A 13,797-nucleotide genomic window follows, 5' to 3' on the forward strand; every position below is an offset into this window, starting at 1 on the left:
TCACTCCCTATTTTCTCATGCATTAAACCTCTTTCCTTCCCTGGCCGTGCATTCAATGTCGGATTTACACTCATAACTCAGCTCATGCGGACATCACCAAAAAGCAAGAAACATTTCAGCTTCACCTCATTGTTTTCTGAATCGTCAGCACGTGTGGTGTCAAGTGATTGCAACTTAAGTTGTGATGGATTTGACGTTTGAGATATGTCCCCGAAACAGCAGCAATTTCAGCGCTAAAAATCTTTTCAGACATGACGTGTGTAACACCATTGGCTTCATCTGTTACTTAGCACTTATTATGTTTTGTAAGAATATAATAACCTCTGACGTTAGCAAAGACACTTTTTCTGGTGAAACGACGAGCCTCTGCTACACAGCAAAACCCTTAATGCACTTGGTTAAGGTTGAAAAAGATGTGATTTTAGTTAAATGTTGAAAAAGTTAACAATGACTCAAAGCATTTGAATGGAATACAAATGCAATTAGTCTGGCAGACACTTTTATCCAAAGCAACATACATACGGATGGTGCAGCATTGGCCCCCAATGGCCCCCAATTTTGGGGTTCAGTATCTTGCCCAAGGATACTTCGGCATGTGGACTGCCGAGACCAGGGTTTGAACCACCAACTTCCTGATAGGTGGACGACCACTCTACCTCCTGAGCCACAGCCAGATATTTAACCAAACTCGCAATCATTCAACCTTAACCAAGTAGCCCAAACACAAGCAGTACAAGAACCACCGTATCTGATCTCCAAGTCCTGAGCATATACACCAAACAAGTTAGTATACAGGGCATCCTCTTCAATAATCACTTTCAGCACAGACAGAAACTCAAAGTCCATTCACTAATTCATTTATTTCTCTTGACAGTAGCCTCATATCTGCATCAAGCGGCAATCTCTGGGGCTTAAAGTTAAGCATTATTATGAGCATGGCTGCTTTGAATAACAGCTAGTCTCTCGGTTTCAGCAACCAGGCTTCATTCGGCCCGCCTCAGCTCCACCCACACTCCACCTCTTTGCCCATTTTTGGATTAGAGGGAGTCAGGCACCGCCTACACGGCAACGGCCAGAGCCACTGTCACTTAACTTCATACAGTCTATGATGTGCATACAATTGGCTACATGGCTACATGACGGAGGGAGACTGAACAATTTTTGTGTGAGTCATTCTGCTCCACTTTACGCAGGTATCGCTTTTTGATATCTCTGTTGCATAAGACTATTGTAAGCAATAAGCCTTTTTCCACAGCAGACATGTTGACATGTTACAGACAGAAAAGAAAGAATGTAATGACTAACATTAATAATGGCTGAATTCCATTTAGTTGCTTCAGCTTCTGGGTGCTGGTGTTGTGCGTGCTGGCTCACTGTCACACTCTCATGGCTGACTGGCGTGATTGAATAGAAAAGAGCCATCGTTTATGTTGTTGGGGAAACCTGTGCTTTTCCTATGACAAATTAACATGTCTGCTATGAAAAAAAGCATTAGACAAAAACATAACCATATTACTCTGTCAATAGAATTTCAAGAAAATGTATCCCAATTTTATTGTGACATAAAACTGATAAGTCACATGCTTTGACTTCTGGTTAGCAAAATGTTTCAACCTCAAAAACTTAAATGTGCTCCTCTCATCCATTCTTTCAACTTATCAGTTTTTCTCTGGCCCCATTCTCTTTCTCTCCTGTCTTTCTCTTTGATTCTCGCTCCTCCCTGGCTCTTCTCTCCTGCTGCGTCTCTTTCTAGCCCTCTCTCACTCCGCTCTCTTCGGGTTCACTCGTATTCAAAATAGCACAGTTTTTCCTTGAAGCCGTCCCTACAATGAGCCGTTCAGAGACTTCTGACGCACATCAAGCAAACTCCTCAAAGCAAGAGAGTGGAGATGAGGGATCAACACGAGCAATATAAACCCCTCACAGCCCTTAGAACTTAAAAGGGAAAGACGTCAGATAAGGCTGATCTCAAACAAAATCTAAAAAAGGCTCTTTGAGTGAGTTTCACATTTGAATGAAAATACAAATTCAAATTAAATTACTGAGACATTTAGCCTCACTACTAATAAGTCTGAAGCTGTTGGGCTGTTAAGACGGTTGTCACATTTGATGAGCTACATATCAAACTTAACATTCCTCTTTTCAGCCTGGCTTTTACTGAGAGACAAAAGACACCTATTATCTCATTCAGGGTTCATTTTATGCTAACTAAATAGGTGATTTTTAATCTATCAGGTGATAGTTTTACTTTATTTTACTGCAAAGAAGGCCACATTCAGGGCCATGGTCACATGTTTCAATGCAATATATAGCACAATGGGCAAAATCATATCTGAAGCAACTTCTGAAGGCAGTGAACTCTGTTCCAGGTCTAATTATATACAAAGAGAACACTGGACAACACATTATTATGTGATGATGTCCTTAGGCACTCCAAAGTGTCTCAGGGACATGCTCTGGACCACATACACCCAAACAGAGGAGGAGACACTATTCAAGACAAAAACAAAACCATTACTTGCACGCACACACACATGCGCACACACACAAAGTTCTATTAGAACACAGAGAGTTCTATGGCCTCACAGTGTATCAGTGTTCTCTACTGTGTAAGTGTAGACACACAGAGAGATTTCTGCACTAAACTACAAACATTTCAACATCAAACGCAATGCTCCAACAGAGAAAACACGAATACAGAAAGCTTGGAAAAAGACAAAAGAATGAAAAATAAAAACTAAACAAGTAAACCATCTGAAGATCTGAACAGAGACAGGTAAGTAAATGCACTAGAGGGGAATCTTAAGTGCTGTTTAGAGTTTGGAGATTCATTTGCACAATTTAATAACATATAAAGAAGTGATGAATATGTTTTTAGTGAAGGACATTCTGTGAATCAGCAGCAGTGAGTGAGTTTCAGTGTGAGCTAGAGGACAGGTAGCGTCTGTCCATGTCTCCAGCTTTACACAGAGACAAGATGAAAATTTTACAGCCATGATATCTGAAGACACAGATCATTTGTGTTGATGTGAGACATACTTGATATAAAAGAACAAGAGTAGAACTACATGTGACCTGAATATTTTCAACTGAGTTTTTTTTTTTTTTAATATATCCAGCTTCTTAAATTTGATCTACGTAACTTTTATTACAAGTAAATACAATTGTGCAAATATTAAAATGCATGCAGCTAGAAGCACATGAGAAATGAGTTTAATGTGTCCAAAGATTACATATGCTTATAATATGATCCCATCTGCTGTTTAAAGTGGCAGCATGATAAAGCTCCTGTGTCCACGTGTAAATTTATCACACATTTATCACACACTTTTTAAGGGATAACACTTAGACTAAAACAACTATCTAACAAGCAACATGGACAAACAAGCAAAGAGCATGGACAGCTCTAATGTTTTCTCCATAAACTCAGCAAGCACTGAGATTACTAACATCTCTATCTCAGGGATCATCAACCTTGATGAGCTGACGCAGTTTGATGATATTTTAGATGGCGAGGATGGCATATCAGTCAATGTATTCCACATCTTTGATCTCTCCTCTGAGAGACCAAAGATCACCTCTGAGATGTGTGAGTCAGGACTTCTTCCCCAACCTACGCAGCCAACACTCAGGCAGCAGAAATATTTGTCTCCTGGTTGATTGATGATGCCGTCAAAAAACTGCAGTCTACCGAGGCTCTAAAGATACCAGAGTCTACGGAGGCTGTCAAGACACTGGAGGCCTGTGAAGACATTGGTGTGGACACCTCTGGAAGGATTTCTTCTACTTTCACAGAGGCCATAGCTGAAGAAGTCCCTGATGAGGTAGACTCTGGTCTGCGAAGATTCTCACTCATCCAGTTCACGGTACTTCTCAGTCCTTAAAAAGGCAACTGGACAAGCTTGAGGTTCTAGAAGACATTTCGCCCTGCAGCCAAGAGGCATCTTCAGTTCTGACTGACTTGTAGGGGGGTCTCAGGCATTTATCCTCTTGCAGGATCGTTCACACCTTGAGAGTTGTTGAGGTCACACCCAGCCATCATGCGAGTTGTTAGGGTCACATGAGTCATGGTGTGAATGGGTGTTAAACTGCCTGTGGAGGGCTCTCAGGACTGCATTGCAAGTGGCTGGTAAGTGGAGTCATAGACCGCCTCCTCTGTTCAGTGACGGTTGCTCCAGTTTGATGCAGATGCATCTTTCACTCCTCTTTCAAACCATCAGCCTTAGTCTTAGATAGAGTGATTTTAAATGAAACAACCACAACAAGCGCCCAACGGCAAATTCTTGCCCATTTTTCCAAACAGTTTAATGTGGCCGCGAAGTTAGCAAATTTCAGCATCTTTGTGATACTTCAAAACCTCTGTATCTGTGTCTCTGTACACACACACACAAACAGACACAATGCACTCCCCAGTAAGGCATTTCTGTGAATGCTGCACCTCCGCTGCTGCTGTTTACATTTATTATTAATGAGCTGCAATTAGTTTCTAATCTGCCGCTTCCTTTTACAGCACAGACAGTCTGATTACCAGACAAATAACTATGTCCTAAAAACGAGCATACTGTGCACTATTTTGGTCAACACACTGATCCATCAAAGGGCTAATAAGATGCCTGTCAAAAGTTCCCAAAGCGCAAACTGATATCTTAACCTGTTTTTTGCCTGGTGGACTGATTTTCTGTCAGTCCACTAGTTTATTAACCAACCAAGTAATCTTTTTAGCATTTGAGTTCTCCTGGCTTCGAGCTATGATTGTGTTGTCTCCATAGAAGTGACGGACCCTGCGGTTCAGAGGGCTAAATCCTGGTGTGACCAGGCCTTTAGTGCAAGCTGTACTCCAAACCTGGTGGTGTCTGTGCTTTGCTTTCGACAGCTGAACTTCCACACTTGGCAGTGTTGGTGCCTTGCTGTGAACATCTGAACATCTAACCCTGGCAGTCTCTGCTTTAAAGAACCACGCTGCTAAACTGCAGCAGCATTAGGGTCTTGCTCTTGGGAATAAAACCGTCAAACCTGGAGGTGATAATATATTCCAGTGTTGTGCTGAATCTTCTGTGCTCAAACCAAGCCACACATCACAGAAAATCTCTTATGCACAAGCAGCCAATTTCTCTAAGTTTGAGCTGTTGGCTAAAAAGAAGGTTCAGTTACCACTCCAAGTCAATTCTTGATAAAGTGATATTCTACATTTTATGCCCATTTTCTTCCACCATGCAGCCTCATTTGGCTCCGTGGTAAAAGAAAATATGATTCCAATTCTGCAGAAATGTCCTCCTGAAATGCGGAAACAAACCCCCTTCAGTTTAGCATGGAATAGAAAAAGAAAAAGAAAATGTGAGGCAGCAGTTTAATAGAGCCCTTGCCCGACGCCTGCCTGTCAAAGTGGAGAGAATGGGGATGAAATATTAAAAAATATATTGTGCAGAAGAATCAAAATGTCAAGGTTTCCCCCCAGAAGCAGAGGACATTATAAATGCTGTACCGAGGTTCTGCCTCCAGGTGCCCACACCTCCGCATCAAAATCTGTCAAAGCAACCAAAAGAAAGAAGAGAGGCTGAATCATTTTCATCTCTCCTGTGAAAGATGGAGGTGTACCGGCAGCAGTGAAGACAGGACAGGGAAAAGCGGGGTGAAATCATTTATCCTGTGACTTTCTGGAAGCAAATAAAAGAAGTCTGCCTCATGGACTACAGAAAGCAGCAACGAGGGAATGAATGAAAAGATGAGAGAACGAGACAAACAAGCACAGATTGAGTTCAGTCCCATGGCGCATTCTTGGCAGTGACATATAAATCTCATTGCTTTTCAGTTTATTAATTCATGGTCAGTTTATCTAAAAAAAAAAAATGATCTCAGCTCTCCAGTTTGCTGGTTGATAAGACGCTTTCATCTTAGTTGAAAGGATTATTTACCAACATCACAAACATGTTACCTGTTACAGACAAACAGAAGTCGAGCTTTTTTCATTAAGGCCGCAAACTAGTGATTATTCGCAGTATAAATCAACATGCAGATTAATTCATCAATGAATTGTTTGGTCTAAAAATGTCCACCACAATTTCCTCAAGCCTTATGAATTTGTTGTTTTCCCCACTGTGTTGACCCTGAATACAGGCAGTGTAGAGTGTTTAGTGAGTACTGTCAGTTACCATCAATAAGCAGGAGAGCAGTTTGATGTTATTCAGTCACTTATGTGTCCTCGTGGCTGATTTCATGTTTGGTGACCACAGTACAACGATGGAGAGACTGTATATCAGACGGATCCCTCAGAGAGCAGTGTGCCTCTGCTGTGTATAAATCGACATTAGCCTCCATCATTAAAACAGCAGTACACGGCAAGAAGTTCCATGTCATGACAAGAAGTAATCCTGGTATTTATAAGCGAGGATAAAAGTGGCAGCTGAGGGGAGAGAATGTGCTGCCGAGCTGATTTACCGTCCAGCAGAACAGTCTTCATTATTGATCCTGCAGTTCTGTCCAGATTTCTGCTCTCATTCTGTCAAGAGGTCTGTTTCTCAGTCACAGTCTGGACTGTCTCTGCGGCGTAGCAAACTTTCAGGAATGTATTTTTTACCAAATTGTCTCAGGAATAGAGATAAACTGGTAAAATACTTGGGCTGACATTAGCTAATTCAGCCTCTCGCCAATAAATCAGCATCAGCAGACATGTCAGCCAATAAGTAACTAAAGTAATTGGAATACAGAAATGTCAGATATATTTGAACTAATCTAAAAACATGTCTCCATGACACCTCCAGCACAGTAAGAAAGTAAGAAAAACTATATTGTACACACTATCAGTATCAACACAGTCTACAGTCAGTTTCTTAGATGCTTTTATAAACATTTCTGCTACAACACTCTTACAATCTACAGAAAAAATGTTTATTTGTCATTGTTGAAACAGTTCATACATAGTTTTCTAAATCTATCAGCACAATATCATTTGTCAAGGTCTCCCAAAACGTATATGTTTATTCAAAAGGGTGTTTTCTGATCAGCTACCTTCAACCATAACCAAACTTCTGGTTAAGGTTTGGTTTGGTTTAGGCAGAAAAACAGCTTGTTCAAGGTGAAAGAAAGATTGTGTTCAAACCAACACTGAGTGCTGATGGAAGACATGATGTGAACATCAGTCCCCTGAGTCAAAGTCCAACTTGTTCTCAATCCAAACACTCACCATGACCTCCTACCTATGTCACAATATCGCTTTTTTCCGAGTTTTCCAAACAGAAAATCAAGCAAATACTGACAAGCATTTCAGTCAGTGGGGTGGAAGTATCTTTGTCAAGTCATGAAGAAATTCAGCTTCTGGAAGAAACTCATCCAATGTATTAAAACTCTACACGTCCCCAACTGCTACAATAAAGATGGTGGTTTACTATCCAAGACTATACATCTCCAACGAGGATGCTGCCAGGGGTGCCCGGCTAGTTGAGAACTCCTCAACTTATATACTGAACCATTAGCTCAATTAATAAGCCAGGAGAAAGCCCTTGAGAGTATAATAATAATAAGAGGAACGGAACATAAGATATATCTGTATGCAGACGATGCTTTTGTAGCTTTGAAAAAGCAGCACCCAGTATACCACGAACCATGAATAAGATATACTACACTGCAGCTAACAAAGGAGGAGGCGGGGTGGTTCTACCTCACCTGAGGGGTTATTATGCTGCAGCACAGTGAAGACCTTGGATTCTTTGGTGTAATTCTGAGTATAGTGCCAAAACATTATTATAAACACTGTCAATCAGGTAGATCCGTACAACCTTTGTTGGGCAGTCTATCTGATATCCAGAATCAATGGGTTTGTTTTTCTTCAGGTGTGTGTTTCAACTTGGAGAAGTTTCAGATCCAGAAGGAGATAAAGCTACTTAGGTAGCTAGCATATGACTTAAATTTTAAACCTGCATCCCAAAATTTAAGACACAGACAATGGATAAGGCATGGTATCACATCACAGTCTTACTAGACTTCCCATCTATGTGTGAAAAGTTTGGTTTAGAGAAATGGGACTTTCATAGATATTTGCAAGTGCTGCACTATTACGTAACAGAGGTGAAGGGACCGAGTGAGGAAGAACCCTCTGCCGTCACACAGACGTCTATTAAAGCACACCACTCTGGACCCACCAGATAGTTTATTGGGGACTTGTATCCAAAGATGTTATTGATGAAGAACAACTCAACAGACTACATACAGCAGTAGTGGGAAAGAGAACTGGACAAATGTTGGAGACAATGTGGGCACTTAATGGCAGATCACACATCTTTTGGTCTTCCACATCACAGTCTTTCTGAGCTGATATCCAAGCTAAAGAAGAGCACCAGAAGAATGACAGATCCTGCCTTTGATTTCAATTATCGAAACTGAAAGCTCATTTCAATCGATTTACAATTTAGATTTGAAACTGTGACACCTCTATTCTCCTACTGCTACAATATGTTATTTATTTGATTTATTCTCACCACATATAGAGTAAATGCGATTTTATCTATTGCAGCAGTTTCACCCAAAATTTGCTCAACAGTTGAATGCCGTGTGTAACTTCCTGAATCTGTTATTGTGCGTCTGTATGGCTGTCGGTGTTTATCATCCTAAGTCTTTTAAATCCTCCGTGCTTCAGCCCCTTGCCTGTTTATCCGGCTGTAAATTATCCAGACTGACTGGCTGGACAGAGCGACACACTTGAGATCAAGTCGTTAACCTGAATGTGTCACAGCGTCTCCATCCTCACACCAGAAGACTACAAACACTACAGAGAGCTTAAAACAACAGCACAGTGCTTGGGACTTAAACCAATCAAAATCTTGTGAAATGGCTGTAAAAAAATGACAATGAGTCAAAATCCAAATATTTTGAATTTCATGGATCCTAAAATCTCCCTGCCTGTGGATGGACTTGCCATCTGGCCATAATATGTGATCATCTGTCCACTGCACAACAGAAAACACTGCAATGCAGTTGTGCAGAAGGCACAGTATATCCCACTCATGTTTATAGAGTAAGAACCCAGAAGGATTTCTCTTTTCATGGGAAGACATGTTGCTAATGGAATACTTCTACAAAGCAGCATGGGGTTACAAAATGAGAAGCCACCAATACGGTAACTGATGAATCATACAGTCAAGAAAATGCTAAAAAAAAAAAAAGTGAAAAATGTTGACTAAACTCAAGGCTTTTCCAACCAACAGTCCAAAACCAAATGATATTTAGTTCATTATCATTTCAGACATGTTCATCTTCACGTTTGAGGAGCTTCAGCTAATTACAATTAATCAATTATCAGAATCGCTGCTGATTAATTCTCCAAAAATGGACTAATCTACTCACTGACCAATTGTTTCAGCTTAATTTTAAACCTGCTCATCACTTTTTTGGCCTCTTGGGGGCAGAAGGCAAACCTGTAAAAACAAATTTGCCGTCAGCCAACACTTCAGCAGATATAGAGCAACAACAGCCTGCGATCTGTGCACTGCAGATTTCTCTGTGGGTTCATCACTGTAAGCCACCTCGTTCACATAGATGTACTCATGTGATCCATTATTAATAAGCTATAAAAAATATTGATTATAGTCGCTTCAGTATGAGTTGAAGTGCCAATTATAATGTATTGCTTTTGAGCAGTACTGTCTCCATTGTAACAGCGTTAGCACTCAGGAGCTAAAATGACATAATATTTTTGTTAGCATTTTCATAGCAAACAGTCATCTATAAATAATGCAAGTAATGGATCATGAATGACACTGTCTGAAAGGAAACACCATCTAAATAATAGACTGTTTATGACTGAAAACCTCATCTGGTGTAATAAATCCCAGCTCCATCAGGTCACTGAGTTTCTACTGACCGGCATTTCTTCATGGCAGCGCTGGTTTGTCATTAGGCTCATTAGCCCTGCAAAAAAAAAAAAAAGGAAACAGGAGTTTGGCTCCAACCTGCAACTGAGCCTCAACTCACTTACTGCTGCCAACAAACCTTTACTATCACTAAAACTTCATTCTGCTGACTGCCAATCAGAGCAGCACACACACACACACACACACACACACACACACACACACTCACCAGTGCTCTTGCTATCAGGTGGAAATCTTATTTATGCATTAATCATCTTAGGAAGGCTGAATCCTGCTGCTTCTGGTCAATACACTGCAGGTGGGTGGCAGGAGGAGGAAAGAGAGGCAGAGACCGAGAAAGACAGAGGGTGAGAGGAAAAGGGCATCCTGGGTAGGGAGAGTTGTCCCAGAGTTAAAAAGGTCACAGAATCACCAAAGCAAAACACCAAACCTGGACTCTCACAGGCTGTCATTCTCTCCGGGTGAACCGGGTTTTCAAACATCACCATGGAAAACGTTTATATGCCTCATGGAAACTAAATGATAATGGCATGAAATGTCTGCAGGCCTGGACACGTTCAAATAGTTTGACTGTAACTCCAGATTATGATTATCTCAGTCAGACAGCAGCCCTGTGTGGGAAGACGAGGTGGCAGACAGAGCAGGAGCGAGGGAGCGATGTATGGTCCCAGCATCATCCGGGTCTCCTTTCTGATTCGATGGTATTATTAGATATTTTATACAGCGTCTTATAACAATGTCGGAGAGAGAAGAGTCGCGGTGGGTCTTTCACAGGAAAGTCTGGATGGGATTCAGACAGACGCTCTTCAACCTCAGCATTTCCAGAAGTTTTGAGTGCTGCTGCAAAATGTCCCAGAAACAGACACAAAGTGACGTTCAACGTGATGAGCTCACACACCGTCATTCACCGCCGCTCGCCATCACAGAATTAACTGAAACTGTTTTTTTTTTAGATTCACTGCACGGCCACTCGCTCGCTTCAAAGAGACAACAGAGCACAGCGAGGGGCATTTCTGACAGCTGGAATTCCAGGAGGGAACATCTGGATGTTTTTTTCCAGCACGTATTGATCCCGGCCTCGATGTTCCAGACATCAGTGACTTTCATTCTGATTTTAGAGGGTGGCTCATTGTCTGTCATCGTATCTGTTGTTTAACTCGCTGACTACATGACGGGTGCAGAGGACGCCCCTGCGTTCATGGCAGGCCGACGTGTCTCTGTTATAACTCTCGTCCATGTGCGGTGTTTGTATGGAAAATGACTAACTTGGTTATTCAGAGATCATTTTCACAGAGTGGTGTGTGCAAATGAAAATGCAAATTAAGCAGCAGCCACAGGAGTTTCAATTAATGATATGATGGCAAGTGTCAGTCCCCAGAGTGCCTCCTTGCAGAGTCCGCCTGTAGGCTTTTCTCTGCATCAGCTGTTGCTAGAAGTGTTTTTTTTTTTTTTTTTTGCACAAATAGTCAAGTGACAGACTTTTACTCTAAAAACCGTCTCTAAAACATCTTTAGGTTAACCAATCAAGACTTCACAGACAGCAACCTGTGACAAAGAGGAAAGAGATCAAAAAGTTTGAGGAGCAGAGCACTAACCGCTTGCCCATGTCAGCAGTATATATTTACCATAAATCTCACTGCACCTGAATGCAGCACCGGGCAGAGCTGCCGTGGAGTGCTGTCAGAGTCTAAAAACTGTCAACTCTCCTGCAGCCGCCGCTCTGCTGTTTTGCTCTGCTTTTGCTGATTAATTCATCTTGTTGTGAAATTCTCACAAATGAATAGCAATTTTGAGGAAGCTGTGGCCTTCAGTGTACAATAACACCAGCCGAGATGACAAACCCACAAGCCAAACATAATCTGCAATTTCCATTATGAGTCCATCAGCGAGGAATCGACTTGGATTGATACTGGAGACGCGAAACAATAAAGCTGCCAGCAGCTCAAGGGATGCCGAGTGCATTATCAAACCAATAAAGGCTGCTTCCACTAATTACCTCAGCTCCTTCCACCTTTGTTTACAAACTGATTTATGAGTCAACAAATACCCTGAGTCCGCCTATGGGACGGAGAGAGATACTCATTACTGTCACAGTGGCAGGGGAGCTGCTCGCGTGCGTCTGTCTGAAATATTATCCGTCATTCAGGGAAACACCTGGCGGAACAGTTTACGGTGAATTTCAAATGAGAAGGATGTGGAGAGTGGTGCTATCTGATTTGTAGCAGACGCTGAAAAGTCTTCTACACATCGCAAAGACTTCTATCATATTTAGTGTAAACTGTAGAGGTGCAACCAAACACGAGTTCTTCAGACATGCACAGATAATGAACCCCCCCCCCCCCCCCCCCCCCCCCCCCGTGCTGCCCTGACCTGTCTCAGTCGACGCTGACACCATCTACCACCAACGTCACACCACTTCTTCTCGGAGTCATCACTAAAACACACTCACATCTCACACACACTGCTACAATCGGAGGAGTTCCCTCTGTCCAATGTCCAGCGAGGACAGAGCTCCATGTTAAAAAGGAGGAAGGATCTTGTCTCATAATCGTCTTCTTCAGCATCAGAGGAATCCAGGTGAGTGATGTCTGTGCAGTGCCAGCAGGAACTGCAGGGAGCCAAAGGACTTTTCCTGATGCTGAAAAGGGCTTAAGCTTAAAAACGTTCAGTGCTCCACTGCATTTAGTGGTGTTCATCCTCAATAGTTTGTTCCATAGGTGGTATTTTTACCTCATGACACTATAAGAAGCCTGGCACTCTGCACAACTCGACAGAAGACAGGAAGCGATTGGCAGAAGTTAGGAAATGTCTCAGAAGTGCATGCTAATGATCATGGGAGCTTGTCAAATTTTGGTCAGTATGTTTCAATTTGTTTTCATCTGGATCTTCTGCCCACTGCATGCAAAATGTTTATATATACAGAATATATAGAAATGTGCATGGTCCCCTATATGCCAACAGCTTTTCATCACAGACACACATTGTTGTCTATCCAAACCATTAAGTGTTACTCTGCTTTGATTTTGACAAGTACAAATTCAGTTTTATTTCTTATTTTGTTGGCATGCAAATATTGATATATTTTGGATGAATGGACAACAATTCAATGTAGAAAATCAACAGCTTAACAACTTCCAGTCTAGATTTTTGTCTATGAACAACTGCTGTTAGAAAATATGGCGCTTGATCAAAGGTCAAAGGTAAAAGCTGTGGACATAAAAACTGAAGGAGAGGTATTCAGCAGTTTAAAGAAAACGCTTCAGATATGTGCCACTGACTGGCTTCTTCTCCATGGCAACGGCGGTTAAGTCTCATGGGTATCCTAGTATTTAGAGCCATCCACGACATCAAACTGTTCAGTGGATTAGCACGTGATTTCTCTGCTGAAAGGATACAGGCTGACGGCCCTGACACAGAACTATTCAATTATACAGAAGGCTCCTGTGTGTTATGATGGAGAACACTGTCTAAAACTGTGTGTATGTTTGACTAAATAAGCAACAATCAAAGTTTCAAAAACACATTAAGGTATTATTTTGAGAGTATAACCCCAAAAACTAAGAATACCTGCTTCATCAGGGTGTGTGCGTGTGCGTGTGCGTGTGCGTGTCAGGGTGTGTGTGTGTGTGCGTGTGCGTGTGTGTGTGTGTGTGTGTGTTTTGCGAGTGAAAGAAACAGAAAACCCTTCTGTTGAATCACCAAAACTTTTCTAACTTGGGCAGAAAATAGAGTTTTCACGTGAGAACCGATCCCTCAGAGTAAGAAACTAACAGAGAAAACAGCATCTCAGGACCTTTAAACGTTGCCTAACAGTTGAACATGATATGAGATTCAGCTGCATCGGTTTCAGCCTTTCCACCACTTGTTGGAACCTGGCTGCAAAGACCTGCTCCCATTCACACACAAAATGATTAGTGAGGTCCAACACTGGTGT

The 13,797-nt window shown here is 41.8% G+C and overlaps 1 protein-coding gene across 1 annotated transcript in view; it reads right to left on the bottom strand.

Annotated features, from left to right (window-relative positions):
• The window catches only part of rab27b (RAB27B, member RAS oncogene family), a 55,799-nt gene that overhangs the window by 40,944 nt on the left and 1,058 nt on the right, over positions 1 to 13,797 (bottom strand). The gene's annotated exons all lie outside the window — the stretch shown is intronic.

The sequence above is a fragment of the Chaetodon auriga genome, chromosome 19 (assembly GCF_051107435.1).
Source record: "Chaetodon auriga isolate fChaAug3 chromosome 19, fChaAug3.hap1, whole genome shotgun sequence".
NCBI classification, from domain to species: domain Eukaryota; kingdom Metazoa; phylum Chordata; class Actinopteri; order Chaetodontiformes; family Chaetodontidae; genus Chaetodon; species Chaetodon auriga.